At 37.4% G+C, this 20,837-nt stretch overlaps 1 protein-coding gene and 1 long non-coding RNA gene across 2 annotated transcripts in view; one reads left to right on the top strand and one right to left on the bottom strand.

Moving 5' to 3' along the window:
• Positions 1-20,837, bottom strand: part of LOC135083170 (ADAMTS-like protein 3) — a 428,341-nt gene that overhangs the window by 230,620 nt on the left and 176,884 nt on the right. The gene's annotated exons all lie outside the window — the stretch shown is intronic.
• Positions 18,824-19,552, top strand: LOC135083528 (uncharacterized). The gene is made up of 2 exons (XR_010259634.1): positions 18,824-18,875; positions 19,084-19,552. It is a non-coding gene; the product is annotated as an uncharacterized LOC135083528 (long non-coding RNA).

The raw sequence follows: 20,837 nt of genomic DNA, 5'->3' as shown, positions 1-20,837 counted from the left end.
ATGTCCCCCAATGATTTCCACGATGGCCGGTTGGTGGCGGCCTGCATTCAGCGCCTTCCTGTTACCTTTATGCGATCGTCGGTCCACCTTGTCCACATGTACTTGAAGGGTTAAAACTTACACACAAAAACATACAATTACGACTCCTTTTGCAACAGCTTTAAACTAAATAATATTTGAACATCTAAGTACAAAATCGCATCATGTAAACGTGCGAAATAATCTCGCACAGCCCTTAATAACCGCGTGTATTTACTCCAAAACAAACAAACAAACATTAATATAACGAATATGGAATCCATTTGGCGCGTACAAACCGACGTCTAGCTCTAGTAATATTTAATTAAGAGTTAGATTAGAATCTGATTTACTTAGATGTATACGACGCGTGGAGAATATTCAATATAAGTTATGTAATCCATTTGAGTCAATTCTGTTTACTTGTAGACTATAATTTTGCAAAAGGTTTGGTTTCTTTAAAGCTTTTTTCAGAAAATTGAAAATTTCAAATGAGTGAGAACAAGAAAAGAAAAGAATGAAATGCATAAAAGATATTGCACAATTTGGGCTGTCTTATCCCTATGAATCACCGACTAGATCATTGGTTCTCAAACTTATTTGAGACGCGCACCCTTTCAACCATACAAAAAATTTCATGGTACCTTCCTTCCCTTTCAAGGTCTTTGCGCCTCCCCTGGGGGGCGCGCCCCCCACTTTGGGTCGATGGACGAGATGGTAAGACGCGGCGAGGAAGACGGTCGGCGGGAGTTTGCATCGTGCGGTCCACACAGCTTATGACCGCAGTCTGTGGAGGAACACTATCTGTGGGCGCGATCCTCATCAGTGAGGGACCGAGGAAGAAGAAGAAGAATCCCTATGAATCTATCTCTTCCAGTCAAGCTAGAAGACCGAATTCGAATAAGTATTTCGGGGAGTTTTCATGGTAACGAAGTAATTTTTTCATCAATATTTTTATAATTTCACAATGCCTATCGTTTAACAAAACTGAATAATCAGCAGTCTTCTTTCAAATTGGTGTGTAAGGCGATTATCACACTGCGCCGCGCTCCGCCACGGTACGCGGGACGACAGATTTAATCATTGTATGCAAGTACCTCACTTTGTATGGAAAACACGCGCGGCACAACACACTGACAATGCGTCTGCGCGCGGGATGAAATCACGCGGACCGGGGCAGAGCGCGCGCAGTGTGATAATCGCCTAATTTAGTCAAAACTTAACTATGCCAAATTTTGAAAAGCTTTATCTTGTATTCATAATGATTAAATTATTAAAATTATACGTCTTAACAATCAAGAGTTACCAAATAACTTAACAATCATCAGTTAAATTAATAAAAACATTACCTAATCAGGAAGCCATGCAAATTGGTTGAAGGTAGGAACAAAAGCTCCGCTTAAGCGTAATTCACTAAAAAGCTTGGACTGTTAAAGGGAAGTGATAAAGTAAAGCGGAATCCACATTAACGTCCGAAACGCCGGCTAACGACCCGGGGTGTGCAGACGGGCGGGTTTTTAGACGCGCGTTTTCACATTGGCATTTTGAAAATAATGTTTTAATGACTAAGGCTGAGTTGCACCACCTAACTTTGCCGTAACTTTGACGATAACCGGTGCTTTTGTATGGATTTTGACAGATTTTTGAAGTTTGTCAAAGTTAAAGTAAGATGGTGCAACCCACCCTAAGGATTTTGAACCCAAAATTAAATGATCTGGTCTAAAATATTAGTAAGCTTTCTTTAAATATACTTACATACTTATTTACAGACTAATAATAATAGAGGCGTTTTGTAGTAATTCAATTAACAAGTTACTCGATAAATGAAGGAAAGAAAAAAATTAAAAGTCAGCGTCTCCTCGAAGGGATGCGCAATACCTAATCTTAGTGACACTGAGGACGTCATGCCCTTTCGAACATGTCACGATAAATAAATGCTGAGCGGGAGCTTGTTGTCCCAGTTATAATCTCCTTTTTTGTCATCCTAGCTACTATTATAAACGTTTTCTGTGTCAATAAATTATTTATATTATATTCAAGAAATAATATCCAATATCAACGCTCGTCTGCCCCAGCCACTTAACGAGTCGGTGTTTGTAAACGAACGACACGGGCCGAACGTCGAATGTTTGTCGACGGAAGAAATGTCGTGTTAGTGTGGCGTAACATCGACGGATGCCTTGGATTGTCGAGTGTTCTATATTGCGAACGAGTGTATACAGGGTGGAAACGATAAGTGATCTCACTCGATTATTTCAAAACTAACAAGATATAAAAAAACTAGTAACTGATCCTGAAAGTGTTTCATGAGATCTATCAAACGGTATCAATAACAACTGTCTACAGCATTTTTGCGCACGGGTTATGCATAGCTTATTTTTATTGCTTTAATATCTAGAAATAAGAATAACAACAAAAAAATTTTCTGAATTTGCTTTTATGTGTAAAAAATAGAAAAATTTATATCAATGAATGTATGAAACATGAACATAGAGATGATTTAATATGTTGCCAAATATTTTTTTTTCTTTCTTTCTTTCATTCTTTCTAATTATTAAAACATACCAAACATCCATTTAAGATTCATTCTCACAAGAGAAAATTTAAAATAGAGTCCAAATATTTATTAAAAATGAAAAGTTCTAATTTCCTGTCATGTTCCATAGAAGATTTTTCTCATAAAAATCTAACCCTATCATGCTTACAGTTTACCTACTGGCCTTGGTAACGTCGTCTCTTAAATCCCACTATATTTTGATGAAAGCGTGCCTCTTGTTCTTGCGAATAAGCCCCCATTATTATCTATAAATATATCCCAATTAGAATGTGACGTGCATCTTTAGAGACATTCTAGTATGAAGATGAAAAATTCAAATCGCTATAACTCTTTAAAAAGCAAATATTTTCGATTTGTAATCGCACTTTTTTATATAAATTTGCTTATATAATCAGAATATAATAAGTAAAATCCATGCGCAAAAAAAAAAAATTTTTTTGTTGACCGGTGTAATAGGTTACAGAATCCGAAAATTCAATGTTTCCAGCTTCCATACATTTAGAACAGCCGCATAATATTAAAAACTATACAATATATCGTAAAACTGTAACCTATTATTGGTACCGTTTGAAAGAGCTCGTGAAGCACTTTCAGGAACAGTAACCAGTTTTTCGATATCTTGTATAATTAAATTTAGGAATAGTCGAGTAAGATCACTTATCGTTTTTATCCTGTATAGGTAAGCTTTACACTTTTATAGAAAGAAAGAGGTTCTTAAAAATCGGCTTTAGTGCAAGAATAGTACTTGACAGCAAAGAATGTACACTAAATACACTAATATCACAAGTGCAAAAGAAAACAGGTATATTTACAATGTGTGTTTGTCATATCTTTAAGATAAGATTATTTGTAGAACGAATAGAGTAAACGCTACAGTGGAGACAATGTCATGGTTAACGTAGAGGACAATCACCTGCTCGATGGACAGACAACTTTTAAAAGTTAGCAGATTAGTAGCGGTTGGATGTTTTCAATATTTTGCTTAAATAAGCAAAATATCAAAAACGCACAAATATGCGGGAGACAGTGTTTTACACGTATAGGGCTCTTTGAGGGAAGCTTATTTTATTAAGTAGACTAACTTTAAACTCATAAGGATGCTAATAAATTATTTGCTAAACCAACGAGTACTAAAGTAAAAAAATAGCAATAATATCCAGTGTCGGATTAAGACTATACTTGATGCGAATTTGCGATAAATAGTTTTATGTAATTTTTTGGCTCTTTTTAATGCCTTCATGATGCCCCAATTAATTAATTTGGGTTAATACGGCACTGAGAATAGGTATGTAGAGCGACCCCGATCGATGGACTTTTTTTAAAAACTACAAGCAAAAGCAATTAGGAGTATTATTTGGATTGAATTGGTTTAAAAATGCAAGCCATTAATTTTTCACAAACCTTCCATTTCTATCCAAAGTTTCAAATATTCATTCTACCATCACCTCAGTGATAACAAATATCAACAGTTGTCCCTTTCCTCGAGTATACATCACACTCGCAACAAACTGTCAAAACTAGCATCCAACACGATGGTAGCTTCAACTAACATAGCACATAGCACGCCAACTGACGGATAATGACAATATGGACATGACGAGTAAATTCTAAGAAAGGGTCACGTAGATTTGATTAAATTGACAACTGACTGATGAGAGAGTCTACTTGAAGTAGCGATTCATAGTACTTGTAATACTAACTTACTAGTTGAGCGACTATTCTAGTTCAATCAACTCCTAGTAGACTTATCACTGCGGTTATCGATCTATTGTGACAACTAGTATAAAGAATAAATAAAGTATAAATGGCAAAATAGCTCTCTGTCTTTAATACGCTTAAACCACTAAACTGACTTTTTTGACACCCAGGAAAAAGCAGGATAATTTTTATCCCGGTTTTTGAACGCAAACGATAAAGTATTTTTGTGGCAAACCGACATTCACGCGGGCAAGGCCGCGGATACAAGATAGTATAAGATTAAGAAGGATTCACTTATTACCTACCAGTTTTAACTTCCTTCATCTTTGTATTTTTCCCAGAACATTGTATTAATGCAAATGCTCACAAGGAAATACAACAAGGAAAGATATAAAACGCTAAGTGAAGGAACAAGGAGCGATCCTCAACTCATTGAGAATTTCAGCAGCAACCAAGAGGGACTAATATCCTCTGAATTTACGCTATTATCACAACTTATCCTCCGAGGCCCACCGGCAACAAAAATTAATACAAAAGTTGCGTCCGTTTCACAGAAAAGTTGACCTGACTATCAACAAAGTTACAATTTAATTCCGCGTAATATTTTGCAGGTTGGCGTTAAAGGGCTAGGGCAGACAATGTTATTTTTAACATCTGCGACTTTGCAACTGTATCGATGCAGCATTGCGATTTCACGACTTCTTGCGTTCGGACGCTAAGAATCGTGCGTTTTAGCGACTCTGTCGATGCAGCATCGCAATTTCATATGCTCGAACGCGGTATCAGAATCGCGCGTTTTAGCAACTCTATCGATGTAACATCGCGATTTCGCAACTTCATGCGTTACGCCGTATCAGAATCGCGTATTTTAGCAACTCTGTACGCTGTAACATCGCGACATGGCGACTTCAAGCGTTCGGACGCGTTATTAGAATCGCGCGTTTTAGTGACTCTATCGATGCAGCATACCAATTTCACAACTTCATGCGATCGGACGCGGTATGGGAACCATGCGGCTTAGCGACTCTATCGATACATCATCGCGATTTGGCGACTTCATGCGTTCGGATGCAATATCAGAATCGCGCATTTTAGCGACTCTATCGATACAGCATCGCGATTTGGCGACTTCATGCGTTCTGACATGGTAGCGGAATCGCGCGTTGTAGCGACTCTATCGATGCATCATCGCGATTTGGCGACTTCATGCGTTCGGACGCGGTATCAGAATCACACGTTTTAGCGACTGTCACTGCGTCGAACTTCCGAAAAGCAACTCAATCGCCGCGTTTGGAGTTTTTAAGCGTGCGATGCAAAATGTGTGGTCGCTGCATTCAGCTTCTTAAAAACGGCTAAATATCCGATCGTCGATGCTAATAATTAACTTTTAAAAAAAATAAAACCGACTTCAAATGCGTGAACACAAAAAAAAAAACTAAAAATTAAAAATATTGCGTATAAAAAAGTTCATCCCCAATTTTCCACCCTTGGGGGTGAAATATTTTCTTCAAATTCGCATGAAACCACCCTTTTGATAATACCTATTCAACAAAAAAATAATCGTTCAAATTGATTTATAATCAGCGGAGATATTGCGTATAAAAAAGTTCATCCCCAATTTTCCACCCTTGGGGGTTGTTTTTTCTATTATTAAATTTAAATGGGACCACCCTTGAGGTATTACCTATACGCCGAAAAAAAATTTGTTCAAATCGGTTCATAATTGGCGGAGTTATCGCGTAACAAACATAGAAAAAAAAAAAAACATACGGGTCGAATTGAGAACCTCCTCCTTTTTTGAAGTCGGTTGAAAATAGAGTGTGTTGAGGCTCTAAATAAAAGTGAATTCCATTTCACATAAAAGTTGACCCGACTATCAACAAAGTTACAATTTCACTCCACAATATTTTACACGTTGGCATTAAATTCACTGGACTATTTTCATCATATAAAATAAAGTTTCTGGCGAATTTATTCACCTTCGTAAAATGCAATGTGAATCCAACTCCACCAAATAAAGTAGGTCGTTCCCCGCTCGGTAATAAACCCATAAAACTAGTGCCGAGATTACCTCTCTATTTGGCTAGCTTATCTCTGACTTGCAAGGAAATGGTCATAGATCATGACGCGCAGAGGCGACACGATTTGTGCCTTTGAATTTAAATAGGAATGAGAAAAGCAAAGTAAAAATGTATACTATTTGTAGTTTAGTAATAAATAATTTTAAATAAATAAATCCCGTGTTTCTTTCATACCTGGCTTAATACCGCATTGTAGTATATTGTAGATGGCGTAAAAGATGTTGGTGGTTCAAATCCCACTGGGAGCAAATGTTTGTGTGATATAAATGAGTGAAAACCGGCCCTGTTCTTTACTCCTATAACCACTTTTGGACTACTGGACATCCAACCTGTGACTGTAACCACTTTTGTTGGTTAGGCTATTTTTCCCCGTAAAAAAGGGTAACATGGAAAGCATTGGGGGAGGCCTATGTTCAGCAGTGGACGTCCTATGGCTGAGATGATGATGATGATGATGAAAAAAAGGGTTGCATCTTATTTTAACTTTATCAAACGTCAAAATTTGTCAAACTACATACAAAAAAAAACACCGGTTATCGTTAGAGTTGCGGTTTAACACCTTTGCTGCGGCAGTAACTTTCTAATACTTTCCATTCCTTCGGTACAAGGTCAGTAAACCTGGTATTAAAACTTACATTGTGGCGGCACAAGGCTTAAAGACCTTGTAATATTTAAGATATATTAATTTTATTTTTGGCTTCATGTTAATAGATATTGTGTTTTTTTTCTTTGAATATTAATAATAATGCATTTATTGACATACACCTGAAGGCGTTCGTGAATAACTTGTTTAGTATAAAAATTATAGCTATATTCAAAATACAAGGCTTATGCACCCTGTGCCGCACTGAAGTAGGAAAGTCTGGTGGGTATTCTAGGGATGTGAAATACAAATATCGATAGTTTAAATTAAGTTTTAATAAAAATTTAAAAAGTAACAAACAAAGATGTTTTAATAATGTAGTCTAAACATTTTACAAATAAGACATACGTGCATAAATACTTAAATAAGCTATATTTAAAGAAAACATATTATTTAATAACATTTAGTTACAACTTCAAATGTTTGTCACGAAAAACATTATTTAAATTAGCAACAAATCGTGTAGCAAATTAAATTATAATCAATTTGCAGTTTTGATTTTGTTTGTTTCTCTTGACACCATGTCGACATGTGCGTTTCTTTCGCGCAACACTGGCTGCGCGAAGCTAGCGTGGGGTGCGGTACCAGGTGCGCAGGGTACAAGGTGCTTCGACCTGGTTTCGCATTGTGAAGACATTTTATTACTTCCGTGCGGTACCAGGTCTAAAAACCTGGTATTAAGGTAGGTACATCATTGGCTTCTATTTTAAGAATACATCATAGATATATATTCATCACTTTCCTACACCGGACCCAATTGAAGTTATGCCTTTCGCACGACAAGGAAGACTATAATTTTCTTAGCCGCACGGTAAGCGAGACGTACACAAGGTCTATAGACCTGGTTTCGCACTCAACGTGTTAAGTTAAGTGGTGCTACTCAGATACTCCTTACCCTTAGATTACTTAACTACTTCTTTTTGAAAAATACTAATTTATTGCTAAACTATAAACCAATATTTTTACACTCTCCCAAACACGTCAGATGTGCCGTGTACGACATTTGAAGTTATGGCCTCATGTCGTAAACGGTTTACGTACGCAACAAGGCGTAACAAGTAATGGAATTCGTATATACTTTTTACGGCCAAATCAATGGGGCAAATATTAGGTCGAAGGTTGTGAGTGCTTTTAACGAATCAGTTAATTCGGTTATTTTGTTTAACTTTTCTTATGGAAGTTTACATTATTTCAGCCACAGGATGACTTAAACATCGCCTGATTGGTAGCGGCCTGCATCCAGCGCCTTCCTGCTACCTTTGTGAGGTCGTCAGTCCACCTTGTGGTTCAACGTCTCACGCTACGTTTTCCGGTACGTGGCCTCCACTCCAGAACCTCTCTATCCCATCTACCGTCAGTTCTGCGTAATTATATTTATTTACTAGCGGCCGCCCGCGACTTCGTACGCGTGGACCCCGTTTTATCCCTTTAGGGGTATAGTTTCTTAAAATCCTCTTAGTAAGCACCTACGATCTAAAAGGAACCCCCATGCAAAATTTGAGACTCCTAGCACTTGTAGTTTCTGAGATTTCGTGATGAGTGAGTCAGTCAATCAGTGACCTTTCGCTTTTATAGATATAGATTTAGAATAACCAAAAGCAAGACAGTTTTACGTAGGCATAAAACACTTCCTACGTCACTTCTGCATCCTTACTCTATGGCAAAGAGACAGCGTGTCAAATTAAACAAATCCCGCCGGAGTTATGACAATATTTGTTTATGCACCGCCCGTGAGAGGGCTGCCAGCTTAGAATAGATACTGCAGGCATTTGACATTTCTGGAATAGGAATTTAGCTTTATAAATAGTTCAGAGCTATATTTTCTAAGTTTAAGACTTTCGGACCAAGAGGAGGAGAGAGCTTGCATCTGGGTGTGTCATTTTACATTTCTACATGATCAGCTTACGTTTGGTTTTAGGCGATTGAGATTTTTTGTTAATATTCGGACCTAATAGTAAATTACACTTTGGTAGGTGAGTATTTATTTTTGTTATGCAGAACAAGGCAGGTATTTGACCGCAATCGCACCTAATGTTTAGTGAGATGCAGTCTAGGATGGTACATAATAAGTAGTAGGGGAGCGGAACCGAATATTGGATACGTGCGCAATACTGGATACTCCAATTACTGAAAAAGTAACAACGCTATCTTCATGAAATATTTAAAACCAGTTGGTCAATGCAATGTTAGGGATAGTTTCCTAAACGGCATCGCTATATTTCTCTTTACTTGGCAATCAAATTTTAAAGTGCGATTTTCTTTCGTCGTTTTATTTTTGTTATTGACTTCAGGAGGCAATAAAACTATGATAAGTGATGTTTTTATTTTAGTGATAGTACATAATAGCCAGGTATAAAGTTATTGAAGCATATTAAATGCGTTTTCTAGATAATTGGAATAGGTTTAAAATTTCATAACGGTTTTTTGTAAAAATAGGTAGTTACCTCAATATTGGATACCTAGCTATACCCAATACTGGGTATCCAGTATAAGGGTACCTAAATAAATTGTAGCATTTATTATTCTTCTGACAGTGTGACATGCATAAAATGCTATTATTAATAAGGAAATGAGATATTTAAAAGCATCCAAAGCTTTTCGCGGGGCTCGATCAACATTGGAAAGCTGTGAAAAACCGATGTATAACAATAGACCAGTTAATTAAAACGAAGCTAAGACGAGAAGCTACTTTTTATCCTAAAATGGAAAAGGAGCTTATTAACTACTGTTTACTGGGTCAACAGTTGTTATGGCTTGAGAGCTTTCGACGTTCGCAAATTAGCTTTATAACTACCTTACCTAAGTCTGTGGCCATAACAACAATGTTAACAGCATTGTTGTGTTCCGGCAGTTAGAGGCAAGATAGCCAGTTCCTCCGTGGTTGAGGATTCCGGGTGAAGCTCGCTTCCACCTTCGGCCTGATCATCACACAGGTGAGATACAGGCCAAGAGCTTCCTCGTTGTGGATAAAAAAAAAATTAAAAAAAACTAGCAATAAATAACAAAATAATTCAGTTACCTAATAAACGAGCTACCGCGACCATCATCATCATCATCATCTCAGCCATAGGACGTCCACTGCCGAAAATAAGCCTCCATATTAAATTGTTATCCTAATATGGGATATCCGATATTAGGAAGATACAGTATCCAGTATTAGGGTACACAAAATTTCATGATTGATTTGTGCCATTTTGGATAAATATTTATTTTTAAAAATAAATAAAAGAGTTAAGACATAATTTGGTTTACTAACTTAAAGTATAATGATACGCAATAATTTTAAGTGCAACTAGTGAATAAATTTTTGAATTTGTATGAGTTTTTTTTTAAGTTTTCAAAAAATATCCAGTATTTGGTACTTCTCCCCTACGTCGCCTCGTTCAAAAATATTTTTGAAAACGAGTACTTAGTAACGATCATTTATTTTTTAAGCCAATGACAAGAAATTAGGCTGACAAAAATGAGTTTTTTTTTGCTACCTCTTCTCAGATTGGCCCACCTTCAATTTCTGCAGCAGGGACGTGTAAAACCACTATCAAAAAAGAGTTTTTTGCAGATTACATTTACATGACTATTATGACAATTTACTTCTGGCCCAGTCAATACAATCATCAAGCACCAAATTACCCGATTCAAAGTTACTGGCGTAACTTAACCCTTTAATACACAATGCCGCCACTCAAACCCGTCCCATTTGAACTGGCCTACAAACAGCTATCGCCCATACAATGGTTCCGCTCCGTCATTCCGCCGCGTTGGAATTATTCACACCTAAGTGTTTTTGGCAGGTTGAATGGCCTTTTTGGATGAATTAGATGTGAATGAGGGCGAATGTATGAAATATTGTATGGGACTGTCACGGGTAAAAGATGAGTTATCGTTTTAAATGTACAGTTGTTACATTATACTACACTTTTTTGTGCTAAATAGCATCTTTTAGATGGGTATATGCTGAACAAGTGACTTCAGCGTCCCCTTGGCGTTGCTACGAAGTCACTCTTATGTCACAACATGCTAATTTCTGATATTTAATTGCCGTAAACGAACTAAAGTCGCTGACATAGCCCGACTGATTAGCAAGCTGAAGTGGCAGTGGGCAGGGCACATAGTATGCAGAACTGACGGCCAATGGGGCAGCAAGGTTATGGAATGGAGGCCGCGTACCGGAAAACGCAGCGTGGGACGTCCACCCACAAGGTGGACCGACGACCTGATAAGCGGGAAGGCGCTGGATGCAGGCCGTTACCAACCGTGCGATGTGGAAGTCATTGGGGGAGGCCTATGTTCAGCAGTGGACGTCCTATGGCTGAAATGATGATGATGATGAATTGTCTTTAATATAATACTAGCTGACCCGGCGAACTTCGTACTGCCTTTGTTCATCAGGAATAATGTAGGATTCTCATGGTGAAAGATTTCAAGCAATCATATCCTTTAACTATGGACGTCGGGTCTCAGAGGCCCACCCCCCTTGTCAATTTCTCGGTTTAAACACCTTCCCGCCACGTGCTGCTCTCGACCATCTCAGTAGCTTCAGTTTTAACTGTGTTTGGACCGAGGAGGCATAAAATCGCATCTTCCGGCACTTATTACGTGAGTAATAACCATCCAAAATTTTATCGGGGTCTGGGAGACCCGATGACTATAATTTCCATACAAACATATTTGTATGGATGTGATTTGTCAACTATGTTTTTTTTATATTATATCATTATAATTGTTGTAAATTGTTCTAGTTTAAGAATACATACTGGCAGAAAGTATCGCACCCCCCCTGGAATAAGTATGCAAGTCCACTTGTGCGATATTTTTTTTATTGCACTAAAAAATCAAGAAGGAGGTAATACATATTGTCAATTTTTTTCATAATTTTTCTCTTAAAAATGAAGAAATTATGTACAAATATGTAAAATATTGCAACATTAAAATATCTAAATTTCCATAGCAAAAACGAAGTAAATACATTTGCACTTAATTGTTTACTAAAGTTCCGTATGAATAATAGCATATTAATAGTTACGTACATCTTCCACGAAGACTTTAAAAAATGTTTTCGCGTATCTATTGTTGCATACTTATTTTAGGATATTATTTGGTGGGTATCGTGGTGCAAGTTTAGTTGCTTAGTTTTTCCACGAAACTTTTGTGCACATTACGCTGGTAATTTTGTGCAAGTCTAGATGCCTAATTCTTCCACGAAACTTTTATTCGAATAATAATATATAACAATTGATACGTTATTTTCTACGTAGATTATCTTTGTGCAAGTCTAGTTGCCTAATTATTTTACGAAACTTTTGGCGATGTTGTGTTTTATACCGATATTGATACATTTATTTAGATGTAATTTAGTCATTAACAAAGCACACATTAACTTAGTTTCAGTCATTTAAGTATCCGAACCACTACTTCTTGCACTAAATACCCTTGTAAGACTATCAGATCCTGTGTGTTTATCAAAAAAACATACCAATTACCAATGATGGTTGTAGTGTACCTAAATGTGCACACTGGCTCACCGTCACACCAAGCGTCTCACTGCGGCACGTCCGTACTCGCCGGCGTCTGCCGTACGACTGACTCGTCCCACTCGTAACGACGTCACGTGACTGCCTATCACTTGTGTACGTGAGACAGCGTATTGTATCTATCTAGTACGTAGATACAAACACTACATCCCTTCCTTGTTAATAAATTTTAATGAAAGTTTTTGTCAAGTAAATGTAAGGTTAATTATTGTAATAGAAGTATGGAAAAGATCGCTATACAGCGATAACACCGACTGAATTATTGTACTCATACGTCTCACTCTCTTTTTTTTTTTTTTTTTTATATCTATTATATATTACTTTAATAAACATCCAATTTCAGTTACGTTCAATTAATGCAAATAAGTTAATTTGAATTTAGTAAACAACAAGGCTACCTAACAGATCCGGGTTACATCCCATTTAAAGGATATCAGTTGCCTGAAAAAAAAATACATCCAATTTAGTGGATATCATGGGTACATCCAATTTAATGGACATCATGGTACATCCAATTTATTGGATATCAGGGTACATCCAATTTAATGGATATCAGGGTACGTCCAATTTAATGGATATCAAGGGTACATCCAATTGAATGGATATCAGGGTACATCCAATTTAATGGATATCAGATATCAGGGTACGTCCAATTTAATGGATATCAGGTTACATCCAAATGAATGAATATCAGAGTACATTTAATTAAATAGATATCAGGGGTACGTCCAATTTAATGAATATCAGGGTACAGTCACCCTTCAACGAATCGCGAGCACATATTACCTTTTGAAACTATGTTACAGAATAATCTCGAGTTAGTGAAAATAATCTTTAACTGTTCGTCAGTAAAGTTCAAAATTATTCAGATCAAAGTTGTTTGACGATTTATCTTGTCAAGAAGATTATTATGATAAACTAAAACCTTCTTGTTGGTTCAACCTGCCATTATTATTTCTATTAAATAAAAAAAACTATTGTCAATTGGCCAATGTCATCATTGCATTGCACTGATGGGATAGAAAAATATACAAGCAAAACCTTATTCGTTAGCAAACGTCATATTTATTTAAATGTTAGCAGCACTGTTTCTTGCACGGTTATGTTGGCAGGTTTGACTCTTACAGTACCTAGTGCAAGCGAAAACCGACACTAAGGTGACGAACCTTTTCATTCCGCGACTGTACATACAATTGAATGGATATCGGGGGTACGTCCAATTTAATTGATATCAGTGTACATCAAATTTAATGGATATCAGTGAAACCTACCAAGTCTATGTAAGACCACTTATGTACCTGGAATTACGCAAATAAAGAAATTTGATTTGATTTGATCCAATTGAATGGATATCAGGGTACATCCAATTTAATGGATATCACGGGTACATCCAATTGAATGGATATCAGGGTACATCCAATTTAATGGATATCAGTGTACATCCAATTGAATGGATATCAGGGTACATCCAATTTAATGGATATCACGGGTACATCCAATTGAATGGATATCAGGGTACATCCAATTTAATGGATATCAGGGTTTATCCAATTTAATGGATATCACGGGTGCATCCAATTTAACGGATATCAGTATATATCCAATTTAATGAGCATCAAGCGATGATCTCTTCTCTTGTCGGCGTCAGGAGTGAAAGTCAGTTCGATCCATCCTGCTATGATCATTATGGCTCTGCGGAAACGCGTCCAACGGTGATGTGCCGATTCGCCTCCAGGTGCCGCGCCCGTATTCCAGTTTAGTGCACGCGCTCACGACTGTCTGCACACGGCCATCCTGCGCGACATGCGTCCTCGTATGTTCCTTTGAAAAACTAAGAATAACAGTCAGTATCAGTCACAATTCCTAATAATTGCTACATTGAAGTCACTAAGACCATGTGGTAAATCATCATTACCAAAAATTACTTCAAAAATTGAATGAGTCCCAGGTATCACAATCGCGGTCCACATTTTGCTACCCTACCTCGGGAGGCCTAAGTCAATCAACCAATGACTTTATGATCTTAGCTACACACTGCCAGATCCTACTGCACCACCATTGAAAAAGTAAGTTACACACGAAATACCACTGTTACATTACTGGTGCTCACAATAACCAACGCCACAAAGGCCAATGCCACAAAGGCGAGTGCCACACAGGCGAGTACCACACAGTCGAGTGCCACACAGGCGAGTGCCACGCAGGCGAGTGCCACACAGGCGAGTGCCACACAGGCGATTGCCACACAGGCGAGTGCCACACAGGCGAGTGCCACACAGGCGATTGCCACACAGGCGAGTGCCACACAGGCGAGTGCCACACAGGCGATTGCCACACAGGCGAGTGCCACACAGGCGAGTGCCACACAGGCGATTGCCACACAGGCGAGTGCCACAAAGGCGAGTGCCACACAGGCGATTAACTCAGAGGCCAGAAGTATCTCACCTCAGAACATCTCCCTTTTCGCTCGCAGCTTGGTTGGCTTCCCATCAGACAGCGTAGATATCTTCGTTCACTTTGTATGCTTCATTCGATTCTCTTCAATCCTGACTCTCCATCTTATTTAAAAGATAAATTTCAGTACTTCCACTCCACTCACGATAGAAATCTTCGCTCGGCCTTCCGGCCAAATTACGCAAACCTTCTTCCAAATTTACTTTCAAAAGGGCTCTGCGCAAATATTTCAAGGAATGACCTTTTTCTCCATTTTCTCGCTATCTCAGACATGAGTGATGTGTACATTTATAATATTATTATATTTATGTATTTATGTGTATGTCTATTATATTTATTTGTATTATGTTATTTATTTTAATGTAATCTTATGTAAGGTTTATTATCAAAAATGTAAATTTTTTGCACCGCCTTACTCTTTCTACACGACCCGTGGTTGACTGGCAGAGAATGCCATCCAGCATTAAGTCCGCCACAGTGCATTGTTAGTTTGTGTGCTGAAGTTTAAATAAATAAATAAATATAGCACTACCGAATTCCAACTGGCTACTCAGGGCAAACACCACCCTCTACCAGAATACATTCACAATATTCTAGTACAGTCTCCCCTCTTAAGACCTTACTACTCAGCAAGATCCGACTAAACCACCTAGGAGTACCGTAGGTACTATTGCACCACACTATCCGGAGATACCACAGGCAAACACTTATTTCCACCGAGCTACGCTACGGCATCCTGGTACAGTCTCCAACCCAACGAATTGAGAACATCCAATCCAACTATTCTTCACTTACTATTTCAAAGGTACTGGGCCCTCAGGCATCTTCCTATCACGGTCATGTTGCATACTCAATACACGCTTGTTATTAGGAATCCCAAACACAAACTACGTTCTCCAAATCGCCTGCCAAGCGTGAAGACTTATGACAAAACCTTGCACCAAAGTGGAAGAGGCTGCTGGTCTATACCAGCAGCGGACCTCAAAGGTCTGTTGATGATGATGATAAGAGGATATAAATTATTGAATCGTTGTAAATCCGCAGGTGCTCTTTACGCTCATTATTCTAGCGCTTAAGCAATGTTTATAGCTAATGTTTTATCAGTTTATTTCTAGTATAAATCATTTAATTGATAATTACCATATTTATCAGTAAATGAATTATAATTCCTAACGAAAATAACGTTCTTCTTAAACCAGAAACCGTGAGGAACTTCAAAGATTTAAAACTATCATATTTTACTTGTGTATAATCTTGTAGTTGTATTGTAATTTACTAACGTAGATTCTAAGAACTTTGTTACTAATACTTTTATGGCCCATGCTTGAAATAAATAACTTTTATTTTATTTATTCAAGGGTATTTGAAACTTTATCAATGAATCTCAAAATTATGCCTGATTTCGGGATTCAATTCAAGCTTATTTAAGAAAATATTATTATGCGTAAAACATTATTTTTTCTTAAATATTTCAAACTTAAAAGGAATGTACAAGTACCAGAATATCAAGTAGTAAATATGCTGTAAACCATTTTCATTTATGAAATAAAACATTTCATTTTTCATTTTCACTTTTTATTCCCAATTCAACATTCAACAAATTATATGCAAGATAAGTAAACATTTTATTCTTTAGGTACTCATCAGATTTTAGAGCGCTGACAACTAAAACTATTGCATTTATTTTCACTCCACTAATACTTTTCCTTTTTTTTTTTTTTCATAGTATTCCCATTGAATTACATTTAAAGAACATTGAATAATTAATTGAACTAATTTAATTTACATTTAACATTTACAGTAAACATTATAGTTACCGCTTTATCCAATTTAATGAAAACACTTTTTTTTTCACACACATACAATTTCACGACTTGCTCAAATTGCCTAAGGTGGTACATGTCATACACACCAGGCTGTCGGGTGACTAATCCAACTACGAGCCACTTAGACATCGGGCAACTCGTCCTTATAAGTGTTCTACGGCTAGCGTTGTTCCATCAAATATTCTCAACACAATGCCGGTGACCCCATACTAAATTACACGGTCATTAATTCAATGAATTAATTAAACAACGATAAAGGTGGTCAATATACGCACATTTCATTGCTAAAAATGTGTTAAGTATGATTTTTGTCAGATTAAAATTGCCCTATGTTTGTATTGCCCTATGGCACCAGATGTCTTTTGTAAACTTTGTTTTGAGTAGTTAAATATACTGCCGCTATCGTAAAATGCCTCCAAAAACAAATCGTTTTCTATTAAATGCCCAAAAAAAAAACGAATAATATTAGTAAATAAACATCAAGGAACCCTGGCGGAACCGCCACCAACAAGCCCGGCCCAAACTCAATTGATGAACAGAATCTGTCACTATGGATATCCTCAGGGGAAACATTCATCCAGCAGACAACGTCCTCTGGCTAAAACGCAAGTTCTACCCTGCTGGGACTGCGCTCTTGTAGAAAGATCTTAGATTCGATTGCTTACCTTGAATATTCAAAACGATTACAAATTACCATCTGTTCCATCCGATCGATTTTCATTGTTTTATTTGCAGCACAATAAGAGCAATGAATGCTATATGAAATGGTGACAATCCATTAGTAGGCCTTCAATGAAGCGCTTCATGCACTCCACCCGTGAAGTCACGGTGAGAGCCAGTGACAACAACACTTATTTCTGTGTCCACATGACGATAACATTTCTGAGGTAACCAGATCAGTCATGCGGCTTAGACTAGATTTATGTATGTGAAAACAAGACTGGCGAGCCAGACTCCACCATCATTGTTTAAATTACTACTTAAGAACTATAAAGGGACTCCCTTTTCACCAATTCTTCCACCTGTACCGGACCCCGTTGACCAATTGCTGGATCCACTTTTAATTGTGCAATATAATACCACAAATATACCACCGCAGAACGTTATTCGATTCTTTCTTTTTATAAATACCGAATGCTGGGACGCCGTCGACATTAACAGCGTTTAATTTCATGTGAGTAGGTATGTCTATTCTCATACATAAAGTACTAAGTTATACCACAGTTATACGTTAAAAATCTAGACAAACTGAGTGGGTGGAAGTAGTTTATGTTATAAACAACATTAAAATTCGTAGATACGCTTTACCATAGGTCTGATTACTTCTCTTTTTAATTATTTTTATTTTATTTTGTTTTAGCCGATTTCTGCTGAACACTTATTTATTTCTAATATCACTACTTATTATCACCAATCACTTTATTGCTATTTTCAAGCTGATAATAAGTATTTCTAATAAAATCTGATTTTATAATGATAAAAACCAAAATGTTTTCGCCTGCTAACTTGACTATTCTCATACAACAAAATAATTATGCCCTTTCCAAAGCAGAATAATCGTTATTTTATCCATAACTCGATAAAATCAGACACATTACTGAACTTTAATTATTATGGCAGGTTTGTTACAAATTAATTATTATTTCAAAAATATGTATTTTACTGACCTTTTATTTTCCTTATTTTTCAAAAAATGTGTATTTATCCTCGTCGCCACTTGTAGTGTACCTAAATGTGCACACTGGCTCACCGTCACACCAAGCGTCTCACTGCGGCACGTCCGTACTCGCCGGCGTCTGCCGTACGACTGACTCGTCCCACTCGTAACGACGTCACGTGACTGCCTATCACTTGTGTACGTGAGACAGCGCATTGTATCTATCTAGTACGTAGATACAAACACTACAATGGTGGTAAAATAATCGGTCTTTATGAGTACAAGATCCATTTTAAATTCTGTCTCTCTCTTCAGTGGACCGTTATCGTAGTAATCGTGATAAATATTCATCTTTCCAGAGCCGCATGAGTTCATTTATCAGCTTCTGCGTGTATTGCCAGTGTGACAAGGTATGTATCTTTACGTCTTTCAAAGCAGTAAGCAACAATCGGTGCGTCCCTAATTATAAAATGACACAAGTTTGTATGTATTTTAAGGAATATTGTCATCAAAAGGACATAATGGTCAGACGTTTAACGGTCAGAAAAATGCAACAACCTGATACAAAACTATTGCCATCTTTTCGTATGTATGATGAGCAGTCAGTATTCTTTTCAGGTGGTACTTGATCGACCGGACGCCAGCTTTCCGCAGACCTCCGCAGATTGGACTTGCCACTGGAATGTAGTGCCATTAAGTGCCTTCTATTTCGTAGTGTTGACCCTATTTGTCCAGTAAATTGCATTATTATTCCAGACCTTATGAAACTCCTGGCTCAGACAAAGTTTCTATCCTGGTTGCTTCACAGGTCCGGTCACTCTTCAACAAAGCGTATAAAAGCACCTATAAGTTTTGGACCAAATAAAAATTGTTCTTTCTTTCTTTAAAGGTTCAGCCAAACCAACGCAATCACACGCGATCAGCCGGCGTGCAGTGATGGCGATCAGACAAAATGCATCGATCGCCATCGCTGCACGCCGGCTGATCGAGCGTGAACCTTATAGGATTCGGAAGTAATGTCACCAACGAGTTCAATGTGGGTAACTTTTGTAGTCATGCAGACAATAAATATCACTATGTTATAGGCTTCTATAGTTTTGTTCCCTTGGACATCAAAATTTGAAAGGGACTTTCAATTTGCTTCATCCAGTTTACTCAAAGCAGCACATAGCTCAAGACGAAGTAAAAGAAAAACAGGTTTCAGAGAGCACTTGAGTTTTTTAGCAATTAATTTCATTTCAAACCCTTCATCTAGTTCAAGGCTGCTCAACCTTTTGAAGAGTCGGGCCAAACGGTGGATTCAGTCGTTAACGACGGATCACCTACATTTTTGACAGCTAACTTCAGAGAGATCTTAAAGTTTGTACTGTGCTCGGCGGGTTTTTTTATTTGGTGCTATTTTTTTTTTCAAACTGTACATGCGCGGGTCACTTAAAATTCTTTTGGGGGCCACACTGTGTCCCGCGGGCCTGGAGTTGAGCAGCCTTGATCTAGTTGATCTTATGTGAACGGCTGCAGTATAATGCACTCACAGAGGCATCGCTAAATGACATTGGGAACTTTTTGCCCCACTTTTCGAAAAGTAGCGGACACAAACGAAACCTATCACAGATGATACATACTAATATCCAATGAATTTCCGTGCATTTTTTTTTCTCTCTTATATGGGAATATTGAGAAAATGAAGTTTTAATATTTTATTTTATTTTACACTTAGGTAACATTTTTGACGACCTCCGTGGCGGAGAGGCGCACACACCGGTTTTCAAGTTGTGCCGGGCCAATCCTGAGGTCCCGGGTTCGATTTCCGGCCGGGACAATATAGAAAACGATCTTTTCACATTGTCTCTGGTTTTGGTGTGTTGTGGTTCGTCGTTCCCGATTTCCATAACACAAATGCCTTAGCTACTTATTTTGGGTTGGAGTAATATATGAGATGTTGTCTAATATTAATTTAAGTATTTATAATATTTTATTTATTTATATTATTTTATTTATATTTTTTATTTATTTATATTATTTTATTTACTTTTATTGGTTACTCTGCAATGCCAAATAACATAACATGTAAAAATATCAAATCATTTTAGACAAATATATTTTCAACTTAGACTCGTCATATCTCAGAATTCCCATATCTCACAACATAGCGCTTTAAGTGAATATACCTACAAGTATAAAGCTTTGAAATAAAATACGTTTCATCTTTGTCCGCCGTGGGGCATTTTCTCATATTAAAGTTCCCAATGTCCTTTATTATAATTATTGTATTTTTACTCGGCCTGCATCTGGCCTTCCAGCTACCTTTATCAGGTCGTTGGACCACCTTGTCGGTGGATGTCCCAACGCTGCGTTTTACGGTACCTGGCCTC

Source organism: Ostrinia nubilalis, chromosome 23, assembly GCF_963855985.1.
Source record: "Ostrinia nubilalis chromosome 23, ilOstNubi1.1, whole genome shotgun sequence".
NCBI classification, from domain to species: Eukaryota; Metazoa; Arthropoda; class Insecta; order Lepidoptera; family Crambidae; genus Ostrinia; species Ostrinia nubilalis.
This window is presented reverse-complemented; position numbering and strand designations above follow the sequence as displayed.